Below are 20,921 nucleotides of genomic sequence, written 5' to 3'. Positions count from 1 at the left end.
CCACAGTCCGAAATGCATTGGAGCATTTCTAGAAACAAATTTGGATTATGTTGAATTTATTGAATTGCGTGATGTAACGCTATACTACATGAAACTTTAAAATTAAAAACACAACAAACGATGAAACTTTTTCATTGAACTTGGTTTTTTGAACTTTTCTCATTGAGCCCTATCTGAGTCAGCTCGGCTGAACTCCACAAGTGTGCCCAACTCACAGGGATGCGCCTACGTGTAAGTAGCGCACTCAACTCAGTTTATTAGTCGGACGCATTTGGACAGTTGCGTCACCTGTGGGAGCACCTTTACTTTCCTTCAACCAACCATCACTTTCCCTTCAGTCTACTTGCTCAACCTCACGCTGTGCGCCTGTGCCTATACACTTTGTCACGATTATAGAAGATCCTCAATAATGAGCTGACTGTATTTGGTGACTTAAAATTGATAATTAAATAGTCCCCATAAACAGTCTTTGAACCAGGTACAACCCAGGGAGACCTGACCAGTAAAATCTTGTTTGCAAAATCAAAGGATCACCAAGTGCTTTTCCATAGCCAATAACTTATCTTGTTTTTCAGAGGAGAGCAGCGCAGTCTTCTTTGAAAGATGGTTGAAGAACCGGACCATTCCTCAGAACTACCACATATGGGTCGTACTCCGGTGGAAGCTGGGGGAAAGATATTTTTGTATGTGCAGAGGCTCTGTTTACCAACCCAGAGCATCTCTCTCCACTCCTCCACTCTGGGATTTCCCGTGCTCTTAAAGCTTTCCCTTCTTTTCCTCTTTGATCATTCCTGCACCCCCTCAAATCCAATATTGATGTGGTAACTGGGGCAGGAGGCTCTGATGACGAGGGCAAAGAACTAAAAATCACAGACCAGCAGAAAAAACAACAAGTGGAGCTGCTGCTCTCGGGGTGTACAAACAAGGAGGAGCTCAGCTTAGATAGTTTGCGCTCAACGTTTCCCAAATGGTCCCAAATGTGTTCAAGCTTAGCTCCAGGACTTTGTTGTGTGGTGCTTCACTTCATCTGAGGATTTATCCCTTTGTTTAATTCCTTCTGCCAAAGATATGGAAGAGGTTGACAATCACGGCCTCTTAGGATCTGAACCACCTTCATACCTCTTCCTTTTGCCCACTTTGCCCCTTGTTTGCACTCCATGTCACTGATCTTGGGATTTCCCCCCGAGAAACCACACCTTATTGGGGGCTTGCTCCAAGGCACTACAGGAGCAGTCTGTAGACCTTACCTCCCATGTTTGATTATCCACGAATCAGATCAATAATAGTGGAATTATTTGTAGCTACCAAACTGGTGCATGAGATCAAAGATGGTGAAGAGAGAGACAGATGGCGTTCCACCAAATCAATCTCTTTATTTGTGACACCTATCGCCCTCTGCAAAATGCCATCTAAGGTGGTTCTAGAAGCAGGATTAGCAAGTTGAGAGGGTGCCTCGACCACCTTCACTTTTCCCAATTTAAAGGCCCAAAATTAACCACAATTTAGATTCCGAGCCAACCACAGCAATGAGTCAGCCCCAATCACAGTGACGACATCGGGGCTCGCCTGGACCATGGTGAAACAGCAGCCCAAATCCTTCTTGACCTGTCAGCCACCTTCAACACTGTCTCCCATCACAACTCAATCAACAGAATCCACCACATCGGAATCCAGGAAGACACCCTAAAATGGATTGCCTCATACCTCACCAGAAGAACCCAGAGAATCCTTTATCCAATGTGCATCTGCAACATCCCCCAAGGATTGTCCCTCCAACCTACCTTCTTCAACACGTACATGACCTTCCTGGCCAGCACCATCAGATCACACAGACTCAACTTTATTTCAAACCCCGACAGCACCCAGCTCTTCCGCTCCCTGTCAGAAGACCCCTCCACCACCAGAGCCAACTTTGACAGATATATGATGAACTTTGCTAACTAGATGAAGGACAACTATCTCAAGCTCAACAAGGAAAACACTGAAGTCCTCATCTTCGGGAACAACACCTCACCATGGAGTGGCACACGGTGGTCTACTGTACTCAGCTCATCCCTCGCCCGACAGACCACGCCCGCACCCTCTGCATCCTCTAGACCAGAATCCTATCTACAAAGAAACAGGGAAACACAGTCTCTTCCACCTGCTTCCACACCCTATTCATTCTCCATGCACCACAAGATCTTCAGGTGGATCATGGTGAACAGCAGAAGGACTGTCATGTAGGTCCTCATCACCAGCAGGCTGGACTACGGGAACGCACTCTACGTAGGCATCACTGCACGCCTCCTGAAGAGACTACAACAGTACAAAACACAATGGCAAGACTCATCCTCGACCTCCTCATATGGCCTGTAATTGCTCCACTTCTCAAAAAGCTCCAGATCCAGTAGAGATGATAGTTCAAGATGTTGACCCACGCATACAAAGTCCTGCACAATGACGACCACCATACATCAAAAAATCTCATGACCTTCCACCAACTGACCAGACACCTTGATTTGACTCCATTTTCCTTGCTGGCACCCCACGGATCCACTGAGGCAATAACAGAGGACACTTTTACTCATACCTGGTGGCCAAGGCCTGGAATTACCTTTCCCTGCACCTCAAGATTGCCTCATTGCTCTGGGATTTCAGGAACACCTTGATGTTTGCTTTAGCAGAGCACCACAAAGTAGTTGGCAGCTCATGGGCCTTATTCCCTCATGGGTGATTTGCTTCACTTTATAAAACCCCTGATTGATTTATTGAGGAACAGCATTGCAAGTTCAAAAGAGGAGGTTAGAGAAATGAGGTCCCGGCCATACCTTGTGAAAGATGACACAGGGGTGGCTCATCTGAGCCTTCTCCAGGCGATGACGGGCCTGCTCTTGGTTTGGTCCTACGTGTGTTCCACGCAGTAGTGTCTCTATGTGCTTTTCAGCGCTGGAGATTGTAGTCCCCTCCAGTATAAGCAAGCAGAAAACAGATAAAAGCATCCCATGCCATTGTGTCTCTGTGCTTTGCAACGCTTCCAGAGTGTCCTGCCCCTCCTTCTGGGGTCACAGATGGGTGCTGGGGCTTGTAGTCCCCCCACCACAAGCAACCAGAAAGCAGGTTAAAGCATCCCCAGACAGTTTCACCAATTCCTTCTGTCTGTAGCCCTATGGTGAAACTAGTGTTCATTTAACTTAAAAGAGCTGTGGAACAGAACTGCCCATTACAATCAACGTGTCTGCTTCCCAAGCAGGAGCATTGATCTGGTAGGGGTGTCCATTCTGCATTATCTGCAGCAACTGGCTGCCTTGGATGGTGTTGTGGCTCTGGTTGTTTTTGACATTTCGTTAGCCTTTGACACCAATGACTAAGCCATTCACACTACTAGTCTCTAAGATGCAGATATAAAAGGAACCTACTCAAAAATATGAACTTTCTCCCCATCTGATTATCACCAGTCATGTTCCTACCACCTTTGAGTTCAAAACCCAAAGTTCTTAACTGTAATGTTGGACATCTCTATCCATTCTCTAGCTCTTTTTCTCCATTATACTGGGACAAGAAATGTGCATGTATCCTGATGACATCCAGTTCATCTTTGAATAATCTAATCCATTAAATAAGACAACTTAAAGGACTTCCCATCTGGCAGTCAGTCTTTTATTAACACAATCATAGATGTCCACCAACTTCAGGAAGCTCAACCCTTCTAAAACTGAACTTTTTATAACTGCTCAAAATTCTACTTTTTTAGATGACTTCCGATCAGTGGTGGCTGACACCAAGTATCACGGGTGCGGTGGGGGGATGGGAAAATAAATTTAAAAAATGACTTACCTTACTCCCGGACTGCCGCCTTGTCTTGCGTCATCCTCTTCTGTTCCTGTTTGAAGCAGGAAGCACAAACTGGATCCCCTACCCAATCACAATGTTCGTTGTAATTGGTCTGAGCGCCATGGTTTGCCGCTCAGAGAGGCACTGGGAGTCTGTGAATGTTCCTCACCAGGCTATGCATTACTGCCTGGTGGGTAACATGCAAAATGCGCATGACTGTTTGACCGGGCCAAGACGCCCGGACAAGCAATCAAGCGCACTTAAGTACCCACAACTCCTGCCCTTGCTGGCTATGACACAGATAAGCCATGCCCCTTAAACCGGGAAAACCAAATTCTAATACTTATTGTTATTATCATTCTATTTTCATTTATCCCCTGGTAGAAATGCACTGGGGTGATGCTCCTTCGTCTTAGCGGAGGAGCCGCCGCTGCTTCCACTGGGCTTTCACAGTGGGCATTGCTACTGTCCCATAAAATGGGACTCTGACTTGATTCCAACTAGCATTTAACACGCATTCAGTCACTAAGGTTATTATAATCTAGCTCTGCAGATTACAAAAACTCCAAATTACTCACAAGCAAAGGTAATAATCAACTCTATCATAACATCTGCTATGGAATATAGTGATGCCTTAGAAATGGCACTTTCTAAATTAATTGACTGTACATCCCAAACTGAACTAGATTGGTGCAGCTAAATGCAGTCTAGGACTGTGGCTTAGAGCAAACGCTTCCAACATTTGAACAAAAATCACTTGTTTCCTATTATTTAAAGGGTGACATATGTATGCATGCTAGACAGGAATGAGGCCCATAATTATTAGTGTCTGAGATTGATTCGATCATTCTTTGTTACAATACATGCCAAAAATGTGAAAAGTATGTCTAGACGTGGGCCAAGTGTTCAAAGAGCAGCTAAGGGGTATTTAAATTTTCCAGATTAGATAGGCGCAACTCCCGGGTTACCACTAGATGATGGATTCAAGTATAGTTGTTGTATCGGCAATGAGGCGAGCGGTGTTACCCCCTGAACCGCTCCAAAGGATGATCAGAGGACTGATCTTCACTAATGAAAAGTATAAACAACTATGCCCCTGCACATATACACATTCAAAGTCCAGATCACGTAGTACGTATGATGTTAAAGTAACAAGAATGGATATTAGCATCAGTATCGACCGTAACACACTCTTCAAGAATCGATAGTTCAAACTCTAGATGTACAGAATAATATCCAGGTTCGTTGGTGTAGATACTTCTGTTTATTGTTCCTTAACACAAGCCAACACGTGTTTCATCGCAGGGAACAATCTGCGAATCTTCAGGGCTTTAGAGGAAATCACTAGTTTAAATGAAGGCACCTATTCGGTGTCTAAAGTCAAGGGTCGTCGTCGAGATAATGAATCGTAATTCCAAAATCTTGGTCTTACTGGGTCTATGTTGTACCCGGGCGGAGAAAATGCTCGTGGAAGGGCGGATGAGCCCTGGTAGCCACGTGATAATAGCACCTAATGATTCTCTGTCTCCCTCTAGAGATGCCCGGCGCCGTTGTTGGGCCAAGTGTTCACTCTGCCACAGGACTAAAACTGTAGCTCATTGACAAGGTCTAAATAGTGAAAATCTATGTGGGGTCGGTTGTGTTCTCATTCGAATGGCACCTAGTCTGCCAATTTGGGCTGGACTCTTGATATTGGAAAAGGACCAAGCTTGATATGCATATGCCTGGTCTATATAAAGAGTTTCATGCATAATGGGCAAAAAATTACAGATTGGAATGTGTCCAAAACCGATCCCCGGTGGTTAAGACAAAGTGAAGCATTCCTTCAATCACATTTATGTTTATTGTAAAAGTATAAGGAAGCAGAATCCTTGGATTTATATAAAATAAAAAAACATTTACTGTGAGTCTGAAAGATACATGTGACATACCCCATAGCCCATCTCTGTGTAGAATGTAGATTATTCTTTAATTTGCTTTGTAAACTTTGGAACAAGCTTCCAGTAGCTCTTTCTTTTTTGACATGTTATTGTAGTTTTTACCATGGGGTAGACATCTTATGGCTTAGTGCTTAGGCACTTCCATCCACTTTAACATTCTGGAACCTATATTCTTTTGTGCATCCTTTTCACTTCACCCAAAAGTTCAGACATTCGGAAAGTGAGGAATTTGAGTGGGCAAGGATATCAACTTGCAGCATTTCCTGCATCTAACAGTGCTCCCACTCCACCAAACTAGTCACAAGGTGAACATTGTTGTTGTAATACTTTATTCAATAAAAAATGTATCATAAAAGTAGATACAATATTATCATAAAGAATGAAATTCATATTAATCATATCATAATACAGAGACATAAAAAAAGCGTATTACAATGCAAAGTTAATATATACAGTTAAAAAGGCTAGAGGACATAAAGTGCAGTGGCATTCATTTCTTGATCAGCCAAATTAATTAATTAGTCTTAGTTTTCTACCCCATTCTCAATTGCATAAGCTTTGAGCGTATCTGCCAGGCTTTTCCGAGATACTTTGCAACTCCGCAAACGACCATCATGGATGTTGTATCCGTTGTCAGAATGCGAAGGGCCATCGTGTAGTGCCTCACTCCCATTTCCCTACATACAGGTTTTAGCCATCTTTTCCTAGCCCCCCTATAGGCACTACAGGCAAACAGGAAATGTGCTAGGGACTCGGTGGGGTTTGCACATCCCGGGCAGGTAGCTTGGTGGGACTAGGAGGATTTCCAGCGCTTGGTAAATTCATGCAAGGGAAGTGTCCCATACCTCAATATTAAAAAGAGAGTTCTATCTCTGGGTATTTTAATAACATCTAAAAAGGGTTCCAGCTTCCTCACCGGTTTGTGCTCTAAAAACTGATCAGTTAAAACACCCCACCTAGTATCTTTTAGTTCCTTAGCCTGCACCCATTCCCAGTAAATTTTCCTAACCGTTTCTTTCGGGGGACGGGGGGGACTGGGATAACCACGCTTCACTCAACCCCAGATTAATGACCAACTGTCTCGAATTGTTCAGCCATACGATCTTCTTTGAGCTGTTCAGAGTGATAAGTTCGTCAAAAACTGCTGTGTAGTTTGCCAACTCCGGTGTCCTTCGCAGGCGCTCCTAATATAATAACGGATGAAGGCAAACTATGTCTTTGATTGATCATCGCCCCTTGTCGTGAAGAAGTGGTTTTAAAGGGGTAGAGAGCGGGAGACCAACAAGATCTCTAAAAAACTTGTTCTCAGCTTTAACTAGCTCTGCAGTATTGTCAAAACCCCATAATTCAGAGCCATAAACTGCAGCGGCTAATGCCTTCCCATCATAAACGGATAGAGCAGGGGCAATGGGTCTACTAAAAGAGGCTCGATGGTCTCTTGAAATGGCTCCCGACACTCTTTTAAGATTTAAAAGCATTTTAGCCACATGGGTGTCCCATTTTATTCTCTTATTGAATAGTCTGTTTTTAGTTCTAATTGGGCACCTAACAATTGTTCAGAATTAATCTCACAACAGTAAAGGTTCGAGAAATGGGAGTGCCATTGTTGTTCAGTTATAGTATTTTGTGCGGGCTCTACTCCCCTTCTAGTGAATTTATTTATTAAGTCCCAAAATAAGGTTGAATCTTTTAGAAATGCCGCCCTTTTGAGTTCCTGCCAGTGGTCTTCCTCCCATACCCGTTTTGCCAATTCTATGGGGCTGTTGTATTCCTTTCTGGCCAACCTTACGGCTATAGGGTCTTTTTTACGAAGAGCTAGTGAGATAGCCTTTCTCTTTTTCTTACATTCAGCTGTAAACTATACATTGCCACTTTTAACTAGTTTGTTTTTGTGCCCTCCAGCAGCCTTGACCATAAAAAACAAACTTAAGTTTACTATAAAATCCCCATAGACTTCACTAAGATCTAATCCGTTCCCTTCATCCTGCACAGCATTAAGCATGGAAAGTTCCACGCTCTTTGATGCAACCAAGGCACCTATGCTAGTCAGGATACATTGTTAGAATGCTGGACATGATCTCCTTGAACTATAACAACATCGTCTAAATTGGGCTTTGGAAGAAGCTCATTGATGGGATGTAAAAGAGACTATAGAGAATCTTCCATAAAAATTCTCCTCTAGATTCCAGTGCACACAAGGGTTAGGCACAACGTTCCTTTCACAGTACTCGAGGTACTCTGGTTCAGTTCTTCATCATTTCTGCAGAAACTAACACCCTACTATGAGCCTAATAGGCCCCTAACCTTAATAGCTGCACATCTGACCCAAGAATCTTAAACGGGTGAAACACAGAAGCAGATATCACATGCAACCACATGCAATTCAGGAAATGTCTGTGTTGTTATCTACAAGTGGATTCTACCAGTTAATTATCTAGTTATCTCCCCTGCTTCCTTCTGTTCCTCTCCTTAGAATGTTTGAGAGAAGCTCACCTTAGAATGTTGAAGTGCCTCAGCAGCCATCTGGTGCCTGAGGATCTTGGTCGAATAAACAGCTTCTCCAATCTCACTTGTCTGTTGTTTACTTCTAATAGTCTGAAAACAGAACAGTTCCAGAATGAGTATAATTTAACTACAATCACACTGATTTGACTCATGCTCCGGAAAAGTGACTTTTTATGGCCCATCAATAGCGCTTTAGTATGAACAAAAGGCGGGACCTCACATTCTAAAAAACTTCTAAGAAATAACTATATTCATTCCTTATATTAAACACGCTGTAAAAACTATCACAAAGAATTTTAACTATATACCAGACCCCATACATCAATCATCACACATACATTTATCCGTGCATTCAGTCATAGCCTTGCTTTCTTTCCAACATACTTGTATGCACCCCATGCTTCTATATTTGCTCATGTTTTGTCACTGATAACTGTCTATGCAGGACCTGGAAGTATATGTGAAAATTGATTTCTTTAGGGTGGGTTTTGCAGATTATCCCTACTTATTGACACCTGCAAAGTACTTTTATTGTAAAGGTATCATCATCATGGATTCTATTGTTAAATTGTTGTTCATTATATGAAGGTTATCTGTTTTAGTTAGCAGTCTATCACTTACAAAATGTGTATGTATAATTTTTTTGCTTTGTGATAGAGTGATTAGAACTACCAATATTACAACCACCTTTAAGTTAAGATAGTAAAAATGACTGGTCAGCATTTCACTAATAAGCGGCAGATGTACAACCGTTTTTTGCAGTCGCAAATGGGCATTCGGCCCGTTTGCGACTGCAAAATGAGTCTGCCCCATGTATAAACCCTATTTTGTGAGTTGGTAACTTATTACCGACTCGCAAAATATGGTTTGCGACTCGCTATTAGGAAGGGGCGTGCCAAGAACATCCCTTCCTAATAGCGAGTCTGACTGCAATGTATCATTGTTTTGCAACTGTATTTGTGGTCGCAAAACACTAGAAGTTTACCACCTACTTCAAGTAGGTGGTGAGCCACTCGCAAATTGTAAGCCTTCCCCTTTCAGATTGTGTGCAAAAATATTTTTTAAGAGCAAGCATTGGTCCCGGGACCACTGCCTACTCTTAAACAATGAAACAGAAACGTTTAATTTTTTTTTTTAATGCATCCTGTTTTCAAGGAAAACGGCCTGCATTTTAAAAAAAGGGCATTATTTAAAAGGGGGTGACATACATGGTGGTCCGCTGACCCCAGCAGGCCACCATTCCTGGGAGTGCTAGCCATTCCTAATGGGGTCACAAATAGCACCTGCTCCATGAATATTACAGAGGCAGGCAATTTGCAACCCCATTAGGAATCGCTAACAGTGTCTGTGAAACTGTTGTGAATTGCATTTTTCGAGTCGCAAAGCGATGTAATTTGCGAGTCGCAAAATGTAAGGGTCGTACATCTGGCCCTATGTCCCATATTTGTGACAAAATTATTGCAAAATTTTAGCTGTATCAAACATTGCAAAATGTTCTACTTTTTCTGTATCTATGGCTTCTGCGCTTTTTTTTTACTGACATTTGGTATGAGATATGCTTTCTTGAATGAAAGACTGCACTGCTAAATCCATGTGCATCTAAACAAGAAAACTGACGTGTGCCCTCTAATGTGTGAGTGGTACTGAAATTACCCAGCAATTTCCACACTGTGGAGAGGAAGAGATAGTTATATTCTTGTATGTATGAAGACAAACATGCATTGGAAAAGTTGGGAAAGTGTTTGGTCAAAGCTGGAAGACCTTAATGAAGAGTATTATAAAAGTGACCATAAGATGAAGTTTATTTTTGAAGTGATGAGCTTAAGAGCCACTCACAGCAAAATATTTTATAGTGAAAAAGTCAGCATTTTGCTGCATCTTCAAGAAAGTCTTTATATGCACACAACTTTACTTTGTCAACACAATATCAGTAAATCACATGGCAAATTAGCATGACAGTTACTAATTTAAAATAATGCACGCACAAAGGCAAATATTGACTACCACTCTGAGTGTGTTGCATGTCTTTTTTGTTTACCCCTCTTATGCTTGTCCGCACAAGTATTGGTTATCTCACACTTTTAGGGGGCATATTATCAAGAATGGCGTTAAAAATTATTGCCAGTTCAGCGGCAGAAAACTGCCGCTAAAGCGGAGATAAAGGGCCTTATAATATGCCCTTGAGAATTCCAATAGAAGTCCATGTTCTGGTGTGAACATGGGCTTCTGTTGGAATTCTTCAGGGCATATTATCAAGCTCATTATCGCAGCTTTAGCTGCAGTCTTCCGCTGCTACACCGGCGATAATTTTAACACCGTCCTTGATAATATGCCCCGTAGACGTCTATGATAGAGCAGTCAATCAGTCGTGCTTCCCATTCTGAGGTCAGACAGTAGCTTATCATTCGCTATACCCGTTGCTAGAGTTTCACGGGGCCTTTTGGATGCTGCGCATAAAGCTTTTACCCCCTTCCCAACTTATTGGATATTTCTTAATGGGTTTTAAACCCAGACGTATTCACATCCTTTTTATTCACTCTTTTGTATCTCATGTTTTTACCATTTACCGGAGACATTTTATGACAAATTGCATCGTATTTTAATGCTGTTCATCCTATTACATTTCTTTGTGTACTGTATTTTCCCTTTTATGGCCCTGTTGGCCGAAGCAAAGGGGCACATTTATGAGCCCCCTGTGCTACCAGTACGTCACTTTTTGTGACATCCCAGAGGCGCATTTCACTTTTCCATATTTACAAGGAGAGGAAAAACCACCCTGCGTGACTTTTCCTCTCCTTGTAAATATGGCCCCTTCACACGCAGCAGTTTGCGTGGAAAGGGCATTCAACAGATGTTGCTGAGGGTGTTCCCACACAAAACTAATAGAACAAGACACATTTACAGATTTAAGAGGAATCGTTAATCTGGAAATGCGTGTCAATGCTACGCCTCCGCTGGGGAGGCGTGGCGAGGCGCAACGAGGAGAAATGTTTTAATTTCTCCTTGTTTTTTCCTCTTTCAAAGAGTGCTGCATTCTACAGCACTCATTGAAAGAGGAAAATACCTGTAGTGTTTGTTTTTGTGCAGGATGGTGCCCTTCCTGCACAAAAACAATCTCCCCATGACGCCGGCATCCTTGCACCATGGTGCAAGAGTGCCTATGCCGGCGCATGACTGCAGTTTGTGCGCCAGCGCAGGGTAGAGCACAGGAATGGAACATATTAATGTAAATATGTTCATTCCTGTGCTTGCATTGCTGTGCTGACTTGAATTGACTACCGCTGTGTGTATGACTGACAGTCAAACCAATACACAAGTCCTTAACAAGAAGTTTTCAATCTCCAATTAAAATGATTTTGTGTCAGTAAAGTATCTATTTAAAGTACACACTAGGTTTGAGTTACACGCTATATTCCACTGGAACATAAGAGGAAACATTTCACAATCCACGAAGAGCCATGGGCCTGATGGACAGCCTATCCAAACACAGGGGGAAGCATGAAATACAAATAAAAGTAGATGGCCGAAGGGGACTGAACCCAAGCCCACTCTCTGCGTACAGCTTATTTTTTTACTTTCCTGAAGAGTTGAAGAGTTAAAACAAAAAACCTGCCTGTAACCAAAGCTCAAAAGGCAGTGTGAGGGGAATATAAAAGAGCATCACAGTCTCTTCATTTCTCTAAACATGGGTTCTAAGGTGTTAAAAGGGAATTTGGGAAATATAGCTATCCTTTTTTAGCTAATCGAATCTAAAATGTAGAGAACTCAACTAAGAAAGTACACTTTGTATTCAACAGTTTTGGGGCAGCTCACAGCTTTTCAGTTCTTAGGGTATTATTTCATGATAGATGTGTTCCTCCTTTAATAGTGCATTTTATCTAACTTGCCATTGTGTTCCTATCCTATGATGATGGTGATATAACATATGGGTTGCTTCACTCATCTTGCATTATTAGGAATCATTCACAATGCCACTTCTCAACTCTCACAACTAAGTAAAGAGAATCACAATGAAATGGCGTCAGGTTAGTGGGTTTCTTTTGGTCATAAGAAACGCAATGAGTAGAATATTTCCTGGAGGTTCTCCTTTGTGGTCTTTTTTCTGGTAGTTGTAGGAAGGTTCAGGCCTTTGAAAACAACTACTCCAAAACAACTTGTTGCATCTCAGTATTTGTCAGGTTCTTGGGGCCTCATTTATGAGGCCTTGCGTCAGTTTTGCGCTTCCGATGTGTCACTTTTTGTGACGCATTGGCAGCGTAAAGCATGCCTCCTGTTGCGCACTATTTACAAAGTGACGCATCTAAGCAGATGTGTCACTTTGTAAACCCCTGCGCTACAAATATACCTGCGTCAGGTATAATGTATGCAGAGGGGGCGTTCCCCTGCAAAAAGCCTCGTAATAGTGACGCAGTAAAATCTATGAGATTTCCCTGCGTCACTTTTAGGACGCTGTTGCGTCAGAAATCTTGCGCCTGCCTCACAGCAGGCGTAAGACTGATGCAAGCCCTTTCACATGGGGCTTTCCCCATGTGAAAGGATGCATTGCTGGAGTTGCGTTACTTTTGTGACACACTCCAGCAATGCATCACTTTTGTGCCATACAGATACGTCAGAAATACTGACGTATCTGTAAGTCCTTGCGCAATGATGCGTCATATTGTAAATATGATGCATCATTGGGGTCGCAAGGAGGGTGCAATGAAAAGTGACGCATCGCTGTTTTCTCGCAGCGATGCGTCACTTTTCATAAATGAGGCCCAAGGTTTTCTCTATTCTCTAGCACATGGTGTTGTTTTGCTGCCCTGTTACAGTATACTTGACTGGATATTTTTCTGCATAATTCTTTATGTTCCCTTTTATGAATTCAACATTCACATGTTTTTCCTTTTTAAATATTTAACATTTTTACGAGTTTTTGTTTAAACGATCTCTTTACTCCAGCATTGTATTGCACAATTGTATCTGTTTTTTAACTTATTGATAATGTCAGGTGCTAGTTAAATTTATAATGTATTGTCAAATTGCATATCTTTTCTGGCTCAAACTGTGCCGAAATAAAGATTATGAATTGAATTGAATTGAATTCAACATTTGATATCACCTGACTGAAATTATTGCTGGTTTGCCGTGGGTTTTCTCATGTGCTTCAGGGTTGGTTTGCACTTTGAGGACTGAGATGGATGCCTCATTACTGTGATGAAAGTGGAACTAGTTGCACGTTCTCAGACAATAATGGAAACACCTTGCTCTGGCCAATACGCAATAAAGTATAGTAGTGTACAGTTTGCAGCCTAGAGCAGCGCTGATGATGTTTTGACTAAGATTTGACTGATGATTTCATGGCATGGATTTGGCAACGGTTTACACCTGGCCAGGAGCATGTTTTGCTGCTTGGTGTGTTTCATGCACGAATGGATGCAGCCTCCATTCATGCCGCTTCAGGGCAGCTCGCAGATTAAGATAGTTTTGACAAGGGACTTCACCACCTTCACAAGCCTGTGCTGTGCCAGCTCCTTCAACTCCTTCCGAGTCGAGTGTGATGATGGAGCACACACTGGCTGCCCCGAGACAGCCGACACCTGTGATTATCTTGTCATCCAATGCTGTACACTCATTTATCACTGGCTCATTCTCCGTGCCTCATTTTTAGTAAAACAACTGCATCCTTATACATACAGTAAACACAACTCTGGCTTTACAATCAGACGATTACTTGGCCATTGCCACGTCGGTTCCTTTTCTATTGGTCTGGTGATACTGTAATTTTCACTGCCTCTCCATGTACCGTCACTCCACTGCTTTTCTAGGGTTTTGAGCTTGTTCGTCTCTTCGGTTTGGCTGTTTGAGCTCAGCTGTGTTTATGGCCTTCTGTCCTAATTTGATTTACATACAATTATAAAAGATAATCTCCTTTTACATACCATACATTGATAATGCAATCTTATGGACAGTATCTATGTATAATGGTATGACACATGGATTTGTCACTGTCCCACATTCTCCTTTGCACGTGGATTCCTTACACATACCCAGATATGTGCACAGTGCATGTTCTCAACTTGTGCGCTTAATATAGATACTCACACACTTTGTGCTGTGCAGCATATTTCTTTTCCTGTGGTCAATTTATATTTTATATCGGTTACCTTGGGATGTGAACTCAGGAGAAAAGGCCTCCTCAGTCCATTAGCCGCTCTGAATTTACAATGATAAATCCCTTGATGCGCATCCATGGCAGGAATTACTCTGCTCTAATGAGTAATAAATGTGGATGTCATGCGTCCCTTTGGGTTTCTTGGCTAGAAATCACATTTACAAGAAGGCTAATTGTCTAAAATTTATCCAAATTCAATACAAATTTTATTGCCGCTAATTGCCTTTCCCTGTTTGGCAGCATTAAAGGTATTCAAATGCATTTTTCATTGGATGCCTGTGCATCTCCATTGCTTTATTATTCTGATCGCCTGCTATCTCCCTTGACAGTGTCAATCCCTTAAAATATTTTCAACACTAACTCAAACTAATTAGATGCATCATGTTTCTTCTTTTAATGCAACAACATTTTTTTAATGTAAAACATTGTCAATATATTTCTTTCATAAACTTCGTGCACATTCAGCCTCATACTTTGGCAAGGCAGTAACGTTATAATGCTGAAAGAATGTGTTCAATGTTCGGATACCTGGAACAGCATAAGCACCAGGCTAGAAACTATTGTAGAATAGTAAAAGTGCGCCTGAGTAAAGGCTCCATACGTTACAATTGCACTGAGATATTCGAAGTCAGTATCTCAAGATGTTGTCTGGCTCTGCAATGTGTATCAATTGACATGTTAAATTAATGTTCCAATATCATTCGTAGACATGTTGAGACTCATACCTTTGATGCAGCGGAAGCGGTGGGGGGTTAATATTATCATATGACCCACACCAACCTTTACAGTACTAGTGGAAACGCAACTCTAATAAAAGGGCCCATACGTCATTATTTTTCTTTATAACAATATCAAAGGTCCTCCGACGGATCTTTGGTAGAGCTAAAAAGGGACTATGTAGGCTATGTAGACTTCCCTAGGCATAACACTAGACACCAACCTCAGCATGCAGCAGCATATCAGCAAGGCTACTAAGGGGGCGAACTTCCAAATAAACACCTTGAGAAAACTGAAACCCTTCCTCCCAGCAAAAGACTTCCAAACAGCAGTACAAGCTCTAGTCATCCCTCGCATAGACTATGGCAGCGTGGCCCTCTGCGGCCTCCCCCTAACGACAACTGCACCCCTAAGAGCGTCACTAAATGCGGCAGCAAGACTCGTCACTGGATCAAAAAAGCATTCGCATATCTCTCCTGACTTTAAAGCCTTGAACTGGCTGCCTCCGGAAGCCAGAATTCAGCTGAAAATTGCCTGCATGACGCACAAGGCTATACACTTGAAATCACCCAGCTACCTCACTCATAAGTTGACAATCTCTGGTGGGTCCAGAAATACCAGGAGCACGAACAATCTTCTGCTGAAACCGCGAAGATTCCGGAAGGAAAAAACCTACAAACGCTCCTTCTCTGGTATGGCGCCCAGGATCTGGAACGCACTTCCTCCTGAAACGAGGCTCATCTCTTCCTCCCTTCTTTTTAAGAAAGAAGTCAAAAGTATCCTTATGGCTAAATACACTTGAACAATTTCGCTTGATTTACATTAAGAACAGTATTACCAGTATTGTGTTATGATATTGCCTATATATTCCTATGCACGTGTGCTTTGACGTATTTTAGTCCTTCTTTATTTTTACAGCGTTTTGATGGCCGTCGCTCCAACTATGCACTGCTACCTCATACCTGTACTATGCGTACTATACATACTATTTTGTATAATAATATTACTCTGTATTATTTACAGCGTGTGGATGGCCTACGCTCCAATTTTGCCTGCTACCTCATACCTGTACTATACGTTATATGGGTACTATGTTATATACTATATTGGTGCTATGTACATAAACTTGTTGATGACCTACGCTCCAACTATGCCTGCTACCTCATACCTGTACTATACGTTATATTGGTACTATGTTATATACTATATTGGTGCTATGTACATGATCATGTTGATCTACCTCCCTACTATGCCCCCTTGTTCCCATACCCTCCACCTGCCTTTGTAAAGCGCTCTGTTATCTGCAAAGATCTTGATCGCGCTATATAAAACTCTCAAAATAAAATAAATAAATAAATAAAATGTAATGAAAATTGGAGAGTTATACCCTCGTGAGGACCTGTAATGAAGAAACAGCTATATAATAGTATACGTCATATATTTATCAAAAATAAACCATAGCACCTGAAAAATGACCACCAAACGTTCTATTATTTCTCTTTGATTTCTTTCAGTAATATGATTTTTTTTGTAATATGAATGGTCCATCACAAGTACAAACTGTAAATCATCATTTAATTCTCTATTACAGAATAAATCATCACAAACATTACAAGATAAACGATTCAAATTCATTGAAACAAATTAGGTATAGAGGAGGGAGAGGGAGAGAAAGTAAGCATTCAGTAAATACAGGGGCATATTATCAAGCCAGGAGATAAAATTATCGCCGCTTTATCGGCAGAAAACTGCCGATAAAGTGGCGATAATTGGCTTGATAACATGCTCTATGGAATTCCAATCGAAGCCCATGTTAGATGGCTTCACATCTAACATGGGTTTCGATTGGAATCCCATAGAGCATATTATCAAGCCCATTATCGCCACTTTATCGTCTGCCGATAAAGCAGCGATAATTTTATCTCCTGGCTTGATAATATGCCCCACAGTTTTCTCACTAAGATGAGGGTAAACTAATGCCCAGCAGTCATTTAGTTCTAAAAGCTAACCCCACAGCCATTAGGATATAGCATGGGCAGCACCATCAGCCAACGATCATTTCTTAGTAGAACTGCTACCTTGTGTCAACTAAAATGTTTCTATTCTAACCCTCTTCAAGCCTTTCTATTGATCACTACTACAGGGAGCTAAAATCTCCTGACAATGACTTAACAATTCTTCTCTGAACTATCGTTGTCTAAAGTTATACATTTTCCTAGAGAGGAAGAGGAAAAGAGGAAAAACTACATTTTCATTTATATATACTTCTTGCAGCTGTTTCACTTCTGACTTTCTACAAACCTTGCCTAGACAGGAAGGAATACTACTATTTTCCACATTTTTAAGGAAGCATTTGCAACTTTTGCAAGGACATTGGGAAAAGGAGCATTGTTGTATCCAAGGAATCACAGTAGAAGAAGGTAAACTTAAGGTTTAAGTTTAATTAAGGATTTCAAGTACAGTACTAGATCCATCAGAGTGCACATCCAACAAACTCCAGTCTTCAACTGAAGATCAGGAGCAGAACATTCTACTATCACCTAGCAACTAGATGCTAGGATGCAAAACATAGGAAAAGCATTAGCAATGAAGAAACATAGGATATAACACACCTCCTTTCCCACAATAAACAAAACAAATTAAAATAAGGAAAAACATAATATGAAACAACAATTTACAATTGGATAATAAATCAGGTAATGTAATCATTCAAATATTTCGGTGTGAACTTAACTCTGGATGATTTTGAACAGGAAGCAGAAACCTCAGAAGGGCCTGAAGCAACTTCACTTATATCTAAAGAAATCAAGTTATTATCATCAGAACTGGTTAGAGCAGTGGATTGAAGGGATTCTTCCTCATGAATATTAGGATTATCAAAGAATGACTCAGCACTATCAAACACATTGGAACTACATGAAGGAAGATTACATGGAGACACAGTGTTAAGGTCAATTATATTGGGAATACCGTTTGAATCTGGAACATCAACAGAAGCAACGTCCGAACCCTTCACTTTTGAAACGGCCCTTTTACTCCACCACTTACCACCAGTAACTTTAACAGCATGTTTGCCGATTTGAACAATAGATGTCTCTGGATAAAACTTTGAGCCTTTGGTCTTACATGGTCTTCGGATTCTGACCTTGTCACCAACACTTAAAGAAATTTCTTTTACATGTTTATCCAGATAATATCTGACTTTGGACTTGAGTTGAGCAGAAACTACCTTATCTTTGACAAGATCCATATCAACAACATCTTTACCTTGAGATGTTTTGCTAACAACCCAACCAGGGGATAACTCATTAAAGGATTGTCTCCCTCTTAATAAGAGGAAAGGTGTCACCCCAGTGGTTGAGTGTGGTGTGTTATTGTACGACCAAACTCTGTCGTAGACCACATCCTGAACACAAAGGCTAGATGAAATAGCTAGTTGAACTGCGTCCTTCAGGACACGATTCGCTCTCTCCACTAAGCCGTTGCCCTGTGGGGAGTACAAAGCAGTGGTAAGATGTTTAATGGCAAAATTATCCAAAAAACTATTCATTTCATAAGATACAAATTGTACCCCATTGTCCGATACTAAGAACTTGGGAATTCCTTCGGACTGGAAAAGTTTCTTAAGACATTTTACGACATTATGAGTATTAGGTTCTTTTAAAAACTCACAGGCAACCCATTTGGAGTGATAATCTACAATGGTGAGTATGAATCTGAAACCCTGGTTTAAACCACCAATGGGCCCTAGAAAATCCATACCTAATTTCTCCCATGGACTGTCAGGGAAAGCAACGGGACACAAAGGTTTGTTAACAGTCCGCAATGACTTCTCAGCATGAGAACACTCACTACAGCCATTCAAGAAGGTATCTACACTGATGTCCATCCCTGGCCACCAATAATGAAGTCTCAACCTTTTTTTTGTGCTTGTGATCCCCCCATGACCTTTGTGAGCAATCTCAATGATCTTATCTCGAATTGAAAGAGGAGGGATGAGGGAAACACCTCTCAAAAGGAAGTCACCCTCCAAACTTAATTCATCCTTAACCTTGGAAAAAGGAAGAAGATCCTTGTCAATAAGATTTTCTCTTGGCCAACCTTCAGCAATATATTTTTTTAGTGTAAGGAAAGAAGAATCCTGCAAAGATTCTTTAATCCAATCGGATTCCGAAACCACGTCCTTTGCTAAAACTAGTCCATCCAAAAGATTAACTACTACTTCTTTGTCATCAAGGACAGGAGAAAATTTCAAAGCACTTGAGGGACACCTAGACAAAAAGTCTGCCGTGAAGTTCTTTCCGCCCGGGATATGTCTCATGACAAAGTTAAAATCATAAAGCTTTGAAAGAAGACGACTCAACCTAGGGCTAGCATTCCTTAAACCCTTGTCATTCCAAATAAAAATCAATGGCTTGTGATCTGAAACTAACACAAACTCACGACCCCAAACATATGTGGAAAAATGTCTAACTCCCCAAACACAAGCTAAAGCTTCTTTTTCGATGGTACTATAATTTCTCTCAGAGGAGGAAAGTTGACGGGAAGCAAAAGCAACAACATTTTCAATCCCACCATCAGCTTGACTCAGTACAGCACCTAAACCAGTATTACTAGCATCTACTGTAATGAATGAGAGAGAGTTCCCATCAAACGGTTTGAGAGCCGGGGCATGTATGATCAATTCCTTTAAGGACTCAAAAGCCATTCTATGTGCCTCATCCCACACAAATTTAACATTATTCTTGGTAAGTGACCTCAAAGGCTCACTAACATGTGCAAAATTCTGTACGAATCTGGAATAAAATTCACTCAAACCCAAAAATGATCTTAATTGATCCTTGTTAATGGGTTGGGCGCAATCACGAATACCTTGTAAAAGATCATGTTTAGGGGCGATGCCCTTGTGAGAGATGGTATGACCAAGGTATTCAACCTCACTAAGGAGAAATTTGCATTTCTGTTTTTTAACAGTCATGCCATGGTCACTTAAAATACCAATAACTTGATCAAGTTTGACAAGATGTTCTTCCACAGTGTTGGTAGAGATCAAAATGTCATCTTGGTAGGCTAAGACGTCACGAACTTCCCCAAATAGCTGAAACATTAGTTTCTGAAAAACTGAGGCCGCTGAGGCAAGCCCAAAAGGTAACCTCAGATATCTAAACAGACCAAAAGGAGTATTGAAAGCAGTTAAGTCTTTAGATTCTTCACACAATTCTATCTGGTGATAGGCTGCTCGTAGGTCTATGGTAGAGAAAACCTTTGTGCCTCTGAGCTGAGCCAACATATCTTGAATACGGGGAAGAGGGAAACAATCTACCTGAATATTTTTATTTAGAGCTCTTAGGTCTACACACAGCCTGAGTTCATCACAGTTCTTCTTAAGTGCGACTACAATTGGAGAAACCCACAACGAAGAGTTAATGTTTTCAATGACTCCCTCTTTACTCAGTTGTTGAAGGTGAGTCTTCAGTCTTTCCATGATGCTTAGAGGGACATGTCTTACCTTATGAATTATTGGGATAGCATCAGGCTTCAAAATAATTTTATGTTCGTAACCTTTAACTGAACCAAGATTGTCAGAAAAAACATTGTTGTATTTATTTATGATACTTTCCAGAGAAAGTTCTTCGGTAACTAGAGTATTAACATTGATGGAACGGTCTAAAGAAATGGGATATCTGGTACCAGGTCTTAACACTAAAGGGAATTTACCTTGATCTCTCCAACCCAATACATTATAACCTTTTTTTGAAACGTAGATTTTGGCCTGAATAGAGCGGTCTTCA

The sequence above is a fragment of the Lissotriton helveticus genome, chromosome 2_1, assembly GCF_964261635.1.
Source record: "Lissotriton helveticus chromosome 2_1, aLisHel1.1, whole genome shotgun sequence".
In the NCBI taxonomy this organism is placed as follows: domain Eukaryota; kingdom Metazoa; phylum Chordata; class Amphibia; order Caudata; family Salamandridae; genus Lissotriton; species Lissotriton helveticus.
This window is presented reverse-complemented; position numbering follows the sequence as displayed.